The following is a 9205-nucleotide window of genomic DNA, read 5'->3' as shown; positions in this document are numbered from 1 at the left end:
CCGTTCCTACCCCCTCGAGCCCACAACCTCACTCTGTCACAGGCCCAGCGCAACACCGGGTGTTGCCATTTCATTCGCTCCTTTGAACATGTTTTTCCTTTCTCGCTCTTCGAATCTACGCGTCGTTTATGCGCATGCGCGGCCTCCGTGGAAATAACACTTCGTTCAATAAGTCCCGACACTAACTATAAAATGTTTGAAATGAAAACTATGAAAAACTATGAAGTAAATGAAATAACTATGTTATGTTTCGAATTACATCAAATTATATTACATCTTACAATTGATTATATCTTATCTGAAGGTTGGTACTTCTGAATCTTGGTATATAAATGGCATTATTAGCACCATCTCTACGCTAGTCTCGGGACTTATTGAACGATGATACCCAACGCGGTGTTTGTGTGTGCGTTGGCCATCCAACTGTCAGTTCGGTTTGTTTTGATCCCGGCGCTGATGGCATCTTAGCAAGTCGCAGTAAAGTAAGTACGTTAAAAAATGTTGTTTTTTATTTAATTCAGTGCTATTTTTATGTTTACAGTTCGCCAAATGTCTGCAGAAGGTATCGCCGAAAGAATTTGGTAAGTATTGCAAGTGTTTTTGGTGGTCGGAGTGATCAAAGATCGCTCGTCATGTACGCGCAGAGTTGCGTAGTTTTCGTATAATAATCTGTTTCTTTTGCTTATTGCAGCTGCAGGAGGATGCCGTAAATGTTTGTAAGTAAGTATTGTGGCAGTTTTTTAACAATTGTGCAGTGTTTAAAGTGTTCAGCGATCTTTTTTTTTCCAATTACGGGTACCACGAAGTGAGCCGAGCGACGTCCCGTCTCGAGAAGGAAGCGCATGAAATGGTGCCGTAGGACGCTGGAGAAGGGTGTATGTACGTATAGTAGTGTTTTGATAGTGTTTTGATAATGTTTATGATTTGTGAGAAATAAAGGTTTTAAAATTTTAACCAAGTTTGTCGGGTATATTCAGATCCGAAACGTGGGCTAGGGCGGGAGGGGGGGAGGTACTGGATGAACCGAGTTCATGACACACATACCACTAAAGCGTTATACATGAAGCGTTTCAGCGCCGGGCAGAAAAACGCGTCGGAACAAAAGAATTAAAATTCTTTGTTCCGAGCTTGTTCCGACGGTTGTTCCGAGGTCGCACGACAGATTTTGCCCGCTGGGTTGTTGATAAAATGTGTTTTTATCTATTACGACGTTCCTAAAATGTTGCTATGCTCGGCACGGTAACGGAAAGAGTGACTTAGCGATTAAGAACCTCCAGAAGCGTAACCACACCACGACTTCACTAGAAATCGTACTGGAAATTGCAAAAAACCATTTAGTTCTGTTGTCTCCAACAGTGACCCCAAAAAAACGAGAACATCGTGCAACGATAACGAGCATCGTTAAATATAGTGCGCTTCCACTCATGGACGATTTTTGTTCTAAGAATAACTGTGTTCCAGTTTGAAGGAAGAACTATACGAAAACCCGGAACGTAAAAAAAGGAAAAAGATTAGATAGCCTCTCTAGTGGAGCACCACATTTTTGCGAATGCAACTTTTTCCGGAAAATTCCTACGTCCCCTTGAGAGTCTGCCTCTGTTTCCGTCTCGGCGATGATCAGGGAAAGGGACCCATGTGTGCGTGGCGTGCCGCTGGGGAAGTGGTTTCGATGCCCCATGTCGATAAATTTTTATAAGCACAATTCCCGCAGGAGGGATACGGCCCAAAAGCCTATAACAATGCTGAGTACTCAAAAGGAAGGAAGGAAAAGAAAGGGAAGGGAAAAAGGAAAAGTTTAAGATAGGTTGGCGACTGTTATCGAGGCAGTCAGGCGAGAGAGTGAAAATGCGGTAATCTATGAAATTCCCGTAGGGATTGTAGTTGGACATGAAAGAAAACTCGATGGATAGTGATTTTCAGTGGCTTGGGTCCCATTTCGGGTTTTGTGATTAATGTCGGTGCTTATCGCAAGGCAGCAATTATGTAATCATGCGAAAGAACATTTTGCTCGTATATGGTTTATGAGGAATGTATAGAGAATTTACTCTGTTTGTTCACAAGGAGAACAAATCATACCAAGACGTACAATTACAACTGCTTTAAAAAGCTCTGTATGACGTTGCTGCCGTCGTTCCAACATATTGAACAAAACATAACAGAATTCTGGACTTCGTTATGCATTTTACACGTTATTGAGAGAAAGCTAAATAAATAAAAGACAGAAAACGAAATGGATAAGAGAAATGTTTTACGCTTTCTTATATCCTGAAGCCCACTCATTTACTCCGATCTGCTGTCCAGTCCCTGCTAGAGTGGAACGTATTAAATATGAATAGCTTTCTAACTTTAGATGGGGGTTCAAAAAAGATAAAATCAAACATAGAGAGGATCAGATGAACGAAGAGTGTCCTGGCCACTGCGTGAAAAGCTTATAACATGATTTTACTTTAAGCATTTGGAGACGCGAGCGAAAAAATAAAATAAAAAAGGGCGTTGAAAATTTTAATCAGATGAGGACTTAGTAACTATCAAGATAAATTTTTTGTTAAAAATGTTTAGTATCATGTGCTTAAAAAGTCTGTCGTGCAGAAAGCAGAAACCATTTCTTGATAAGTAATGGTTTAGAGTAAGTAAGAGTAATGATAAGTGATGATAGTTTCTGTTGAAAACCTTGTAAACCTTGTGAATTTTCCAATTAGATTTAAATGAAAACATTGAATAACAAATTACTCATAGTTAAAGCACATGTTCAATCATCAAATCAGAAAACAAACAAAAAAGTCAAATTGATGCATTTAACGAGGAACATACACTTTCAATACTTTGTATTGGCCATAACTGCTGCTGAAGTAGCAATCAATTTGACTTGATCATGATGTGCATTCTCATATTTCCCTGTAGTTAGCTTTGCCAGCGTTGCATTTGCTTTTGGTTTGTGATATTCTCCAGCGAATCGCAGTACTTTCAGAGTTCGCCAAGACTAATAAATTAAGCTCAAGGGTCAATTAGATGGAAACTGCTTCTTTCGCTTTTGCTGACACACACACAGCCACCAAGCCAGCAAATTACCGATGTGTGCTTCCAGGGCTTGGGTGCCATGAATTATCAGATCCAAGCACAAACCCGTCGCTCGTCTAGACGATGCGAAGGAACACAATAGGTCTGCGGCGTTTCCCCAAGGCAATCGACTAGAAGCGCATCGATTGGCTGTGTCGTTGTGACGGGTTGAAAACCTTAAGGGACCGAAATCCTTGGGGACCAATTTCTTAAGCTACGAATCTGAAGTATATTTGGCTTGGTTTGTGCCCGTCAAAAATGTTTTACAATTTTTTGTCATCTTTTGTGCAACGCATATTTGTTCAATCGAATTTTTTCGTTAGTCAGTCTATCGTCTACAGAAAAAATAAAATGGCATAAGAAGTTGTAGTAGCTTTAGACGATAAACCATGTAAGTGATATGTGTGGCCGGGCAACCGTTACATAAATTCACAAATAATAATATCCATCACTTCTATATTCACAGGTATGCCAAAAGATTGTGTTAATGATAGTTTATAGTATTGACTGGGTATGAGTTGATTGACTGGGTTGAGTATTGAGGTTAATTTTGCCTATTTTTTTAAAGTTCGCTTCTCTGTGCTGTTATTCACCAGGAGAACATCAACAGTTTTTCAACTGAAGAACTGATGTGGATCGGGAACGGGTGTTGGTCACACTCTACCGGTCGTCGTTTCGTGACAACTGTCACTTGGCGCTGACGCTTTGTAATATTCGCACCCTTAATTGAAGCGTAAAATCAAATTGCTCCATCACCAAGTGTCGCCTGTCACTCGTTCGTTTTCTGCTGTTCGATTTTTCTTTTATTTCGCTGCTTCCATGTGTCACGGAGCGCGAATGGGTCTTACCTACCTCCATCAACACACTCCATTCCGTGCCGAAATCGAATTAGAGAGAGATTCACCAAAAATAGAAGAGTCGCGTTTTCAACATTCAGCAGTATCGTACGGCATCCTGTCTCTTGAAAAGGTCCTGTCGGCATCGTACGGCATGAGGCATTGCGCATGGGGGTGGTGGCGGGTCGAGGAGGTAGCAAACATTGTCCAAAATAATCCCACGAAGACAACAGAGCCTACATACACACAGACGTTCACATGAATTGAGAACTCTCTGCCGAGCGAATGAAGATGATGGATTGTTGAAGAAGCAAACATAAAACAACAAAATCCTTCACCAATAATGGACTGTGAAGAAAGTTCGCTGAGCAAACATTAGTCTGGGAAGGGCGGGGAAAGTTCCAAGTTTGGCCGCTTTTTGTACTGCACGAAGCATGTACTTGGCCTGGGCCAGGATTAGGACTGTTCGTGGGCTTCGTGGGTGTGAGCATGTGAATTTTCGCTTCAGAATCGTGATTGCAACGTGACTCGGGCGCCCCGCCAGGGATAAGAGAGCATGACAACGGCTTTAGGCCGTTCTTCAAGTTGCAGCGAGAACGGTACACAAAATGGCATGTTTGTCTACTGCCAGCCAGCACTTCTTTTCGCCGTCATCATCATCCACTACATCATGGCCATGGTCGACGTGATTTTCTGCGATGCTTTTTTGTTCGCTTTGTGCACACGCTAGGCTAGGCTAGTACCCTCAGCGCCATTCACAAAATCAGACAAAACCGCAATTGTTTCGTTGGTGCAGCAAAAGGGCCCGAGCAGCAAAAGAGTGGGGTGTGTTCATTTGGCAGTGAAAAAGCGGACCCCGCTCAACACACTCTTACTTTGCCTGGTTGTGTAAAAGTAAGTTTTCACTTTCCAGGATCCCCCGCCAACGGTAAGCTGCCAGAGGATTGTCCAATGCAACGTTTCCCTTCTTCTCCGTGGGGTAAAGTTGAGTAATGAAAACTGTCTGCCACCGCACCGTCGTCAGCAAATGTCTTTCGGGTTTTACTGTAGGTTTTTTTTATGAATAAAAAAGCCACAAGCCCACAAAACTTTCCCGGTTCTGGCGCACAACTGCGTGATCTGTCGTGTATTTCGCGATGCTTCAGGAGGAAAACTCATAAATGCAAATTATATGCGAATCCAACGGAAATACCGACGGAATATTCCGTTGAAAGGAATAACTTTAAAAAGGCTTCGTTCTAGAATTCATCGCAACCCCGGAACCGGTGTTTTAAAGCTCCGGGATGGCACACAAGCTCCGGGAAAACAACAAAATTCACCCGAATATTTGAGAAAAAAAAACATTGTAAAGCTCATTGTTGTTCACAACCAGCCATTCATTCCACTATTAAAAACCTTTCCAGTAGTTGACTTTGAGACCCAAGGCATAAAATTATGCTCCCGGCACGGAGAAGAAGAGCGGCAATCATTTGCTCTCCTTCCCTATTGCATATAAGCCGATTAGGGTCGTCAGATACTTTGATCATGCAGAGACTGCAGAGAGAGCCAAATTGTGCGCCATTCGTTTGTGCCAATCTGCATTTTTGAGCAACGATGGTGGACGATGATTGTTACCTCAGAGCTGCAGCGGTCGTTTCTGCGCTGCGCTGGCGCGCCTAGGAAGTGCACAGATAGTGAAAGTTAAATTGATGGCACACAGCACGTAGCAGGTACGTGCAGCGGTAGCAAATGATGATGCTGCGAAGGCCACTTTCGCATCGTCTTGCAATCGTCCAGACCAGGTTCAGAGAGGCTGATGAGCTTTCGGTTTCATTATTCCCATTCTGCATCGCTACCCTCATACAGCCGCATCTCCATCTCATCGCACAACAGTACCACAATGCGGCGGCGGCGGCACTGACAATTGTGTTTAACAGAGTCCTTGCATTTCGAAGTCGATGGTTTCCTCTTTGGAGGTTTTTGAGACTTTGAGGATTCCACAAGAAAATAAATGGCAGTGACTGCAGAAAGAAAGCAGCGAATAGGATGCTCCAAAGCACTTCCCGGTACGGGTCGGGTCGCCGTTGAAAGTGTTTCGATGTACGGCAAGCTTCTGTAAGGGGGCCCTTAATTTGACTGTGGGGACTAAAGATGGCCCACGAGGCTATCACGAAAATAGAATCGTGTGAGATCGAAGCTCCCTGTGTCCCCGACACGGCCTTGTTAACAATGAAGAAACGAAGAGCAGAGACTTGGCCTATCTAGTTTCTTACCAAATCAAAAAGGGTAAATGGAGGTCTCCAACAGAAGAAAAGGGTTTGCAAAACAACACAGTTGTTGAAATAAATAAAATAAACTTTCAAATAATTTTGTTGGGGGAAAGTTGATCAGTAAAATTGGCTTCGTCATTTACTCGACACTCCAACAATAAACTATTACATGCCATTACATTGATAAAATTTGGAATGCTTTTCGATCATTTGTGACCTCCGACTAGTGATCCGGCCGCAGGAAAATAGATTTTTAACACAGGAATTCGAAAGATCCAGAACCGATTTGGTTTTTGTTCAGATCATCTATGTAAATGCAGTCAACATTGAAGGGCCTATGGCCTATGATTTCCGCGTGTTCATGTGTGTGGCTCACATTTCAACTCTTTCGGGGGTCGGCGGCCTACGGACTAGTTTTGGATCAATAATCCTTTCCCGGAGGAGGCCCTTTTTCCATCCCACTTGCGACATTGGCCCAAAGGGTCCCGCCGTTCCCGCGCACTTACCCACTGTTTCCGGTTTTATTTTTGCTGCCTTTCTTTCTCGGTCGCACAATATGATTTTCCATCCATGATCGCAGTTTGGAACCAAACATCTTTCGTTTTCCCAAAGAATCATACACTGACGCGATGGGCAGCGCGGCGGCACACGGCTGGGGTGGTGTGGACGACTCTGGTTAATCTCGATTTTCCACTTTTGCTGTCTACTATCTTAGAGGGCGCGCCTGTAAAGCAAACCACACGGCAGCACATACACGTCACTGGAAGTGGTAAGAATCGAATGGCGCGTTAACTTGTCACAAGCGAAAGTACTTTTACGAATGTCTTAACTTTTTCCTAGTGGACTTCACACTGCTCTAGAACAAACTGTTCTTCACTTTGTTCTGCTTTGTAACACCGAAAACACTTTTCCACGAAGCATTAAATCTCTTTTTTCGTGTCTCACACAACTACGTCCTCGTACGGGGACTGAAATGGAACCTCGCCAAACGAACCTCTGTGGCAAAATGTTAATCGAATAGAAACGACCACACTTAATCCTCTAGAGGTCCGTCGCAAGCGGTTGGTGGACCTTTAGATCGCTGTTCGTTGGTGAGGAAAATTCCTTGCGGGTTCTACGCTGTCCTTTTTCCAAGGGTCGTCCGTGTAGTGAGAGCAGGGTTGGTGTGTATGTGTGTGGATGCCTCTGAAAAAAATCTGAAAATGGAAGCAAAAAAAACATATCTTTAATGTCTACCCATTTCGCATTAATTGCATTTCTCGAGTAAAAGAGGTTAGATTTTTTCTTGCGAGTTGGCAGTTGTGCCTCCCGACGACAACTGCAGAAAGAATGACGGCGACTGGCGGGCCCGGACCATTAAGTTGGGCGGCCAACATCTTTGGTCACATTCCTGAGATGGTTCTCGTACAGCCGTCCTATCGTTATTATCAGGCTTTGTATTGTGCTGAAAAGGGAACGAGCGCAAAGTAGATTCCTAGACATCAATGAGATTAATTGAAGTCTTTAAATTCCTCTCCAAAATATTCGATGATAACGCTCTGATACAAAATAATAAAAAGAATTGGTCAAGTTAAAATAAGTTGCAAGGAAATAACAGTTAGTCTGCCGTCTTCGTGTAATTTTGTTTGAAAACGGTTAAATATTTTTTCGGTTAATAGTTTTTCAACAATAATCTTTTTCTCTGAAAGAAATTATGTAACATCATTCAGAAAACGATACTTAGTTTGTTGGACACTTTCGTTTCCCCGAAAAATCATTTTTTTAAATTACAACAATTTTTTTTTTCACCTTCGCATGAATATGAAACTTTTTGTTAGCTTTGACTAAAACTCTTTAAAACTTGCTATCGTGAAATGTCAATTTTGGTTTGAATTTGAGTTCCAGATAGTATTTTTTTTGGGGTGTATTTTTGATAATATTGCATCAAATCCAGTATGCTAATTCGTTTCGATCAAAACAGTTCTTACATTTGCCGCATTTGCATAATCGCCGTTTCAGGATAATCCATCAATTGTATTTTGGAAAGCCTGTGTTCGTTCGACTGATGGGTTTTTGATTGAACACAGGAATTTCAGGAACCACATCCCGGATTTCCCATCAGTAGTAGTACGTGCCCGTGAATGCCATTATTTTACTGCTCTGCTTCGTTTCGGGTTCGAAAGTTTGTAATTTTATTACGGCTTAATTGAAAGGAATATTCAGCATTCGGAGTGCGCGCGGTGTGTTTTGGAGGCTACGCGCTAACTTTAGCACCCTTAGGGCATGGGCTCTCTTCGGGCGATAACCATCTCTAAAAGCGTAGATAGAATAGAAAAAAACTCCGATAAAGCAGCCAAAAATAAGCACCCTTGATTCCGCTGGCTCAGAGTCCGGTGGCCGCGGGCCAGAGTAAAGTGACTAGAATGAATGGCATAATAATGTTTGCAAAAATGTGGAAGACGGCCTTAAGGCCGGACACCGCACAGGATAAAATTCATTGGTTGAGCAGTTTTCGCCGAAAGGACGAGGATGTCTCTGGCCAGTAGCAGTTTGGGGGGGAGGTTAGGGCCAGTTACGACCTTCAGGCGATAAAGTGTTAACTGCCGACTTATGCTGGATTACGTGAGAAACGAGTTGTCATAAACATTCAGGTAATACTGAAGCCTTACCAGAAGAGTGGTGCCCCGAAAAGGGGCATAAAAGTTTTTGCTTGCAAATGAGGCTATGATAAGTAGAGTGTGGCTTCAATTTCGCTGGAGGTCGTCACTTTGGAAAAGATCTTGAAATTTAATTAATCCCGCTGTTGTATAATCCCGCCGTTAATTAAACCATTTTTATTCCGTAGCTGACGGCAATGAACCGCCGGGGCTCAGTGAAAAATCAAACGACAAAACCATCATCGGCAGAGTTTTTGACAGCACGAAGGCACACCCAACAATTGCTACGAAATGGAAAATGATGACATGCGAAGGTTGACTGCTGATGCTCCCCTTCCGGTTTAAGGATGATCTCCTCGCCGATTCAACAACCACCCGGACGGAACCGGTGAACCAGAAATATCGAGTGATTCAAGCGCGTCATCTT

At 42.9% G+C, this 9205-nt stretch overlaps 1 long non-coding RNA gene across 1 annotated transcript; it reads left to right on the top strand.

The window, feature by feature from the left end:
- The first annotated feature begins 541 nt into the window (after window positions 1-541).
- Window positions 542-939, top strand: LOC128276226 (uncharacterized). Its single transcript, XR_008269358.1, has 3 exons — window positions 542-581; window positions 692-720; window positions 807-939. It is a non-coding gene; the product is annotated as an uncharacterized LOC128276226 (long non-coding RNA).
- Window positions 940-9205: the final 8266 nt, after the last annotated feature.

Source organism: Anopheles cruzii, unplaced genomic scaffold, assembly GCF_943734635.1.
Source record: "Anopheles cruzii unplaced genomic scaffold, idAnoCruzAS_RS32_06 scaffold00762_ctg1, whole genome shotgun sequence".
Taxonomy (NCBI): domain Eukaryota; kingdom Metazoa; phylum Arthropoda; class Insecta; order Diptera; family Culicidae; genus Anopheles; species Anopheles cruzii.
This window is presented reverse-complemented; position numbering and strand designations above follow the sequence as displayed.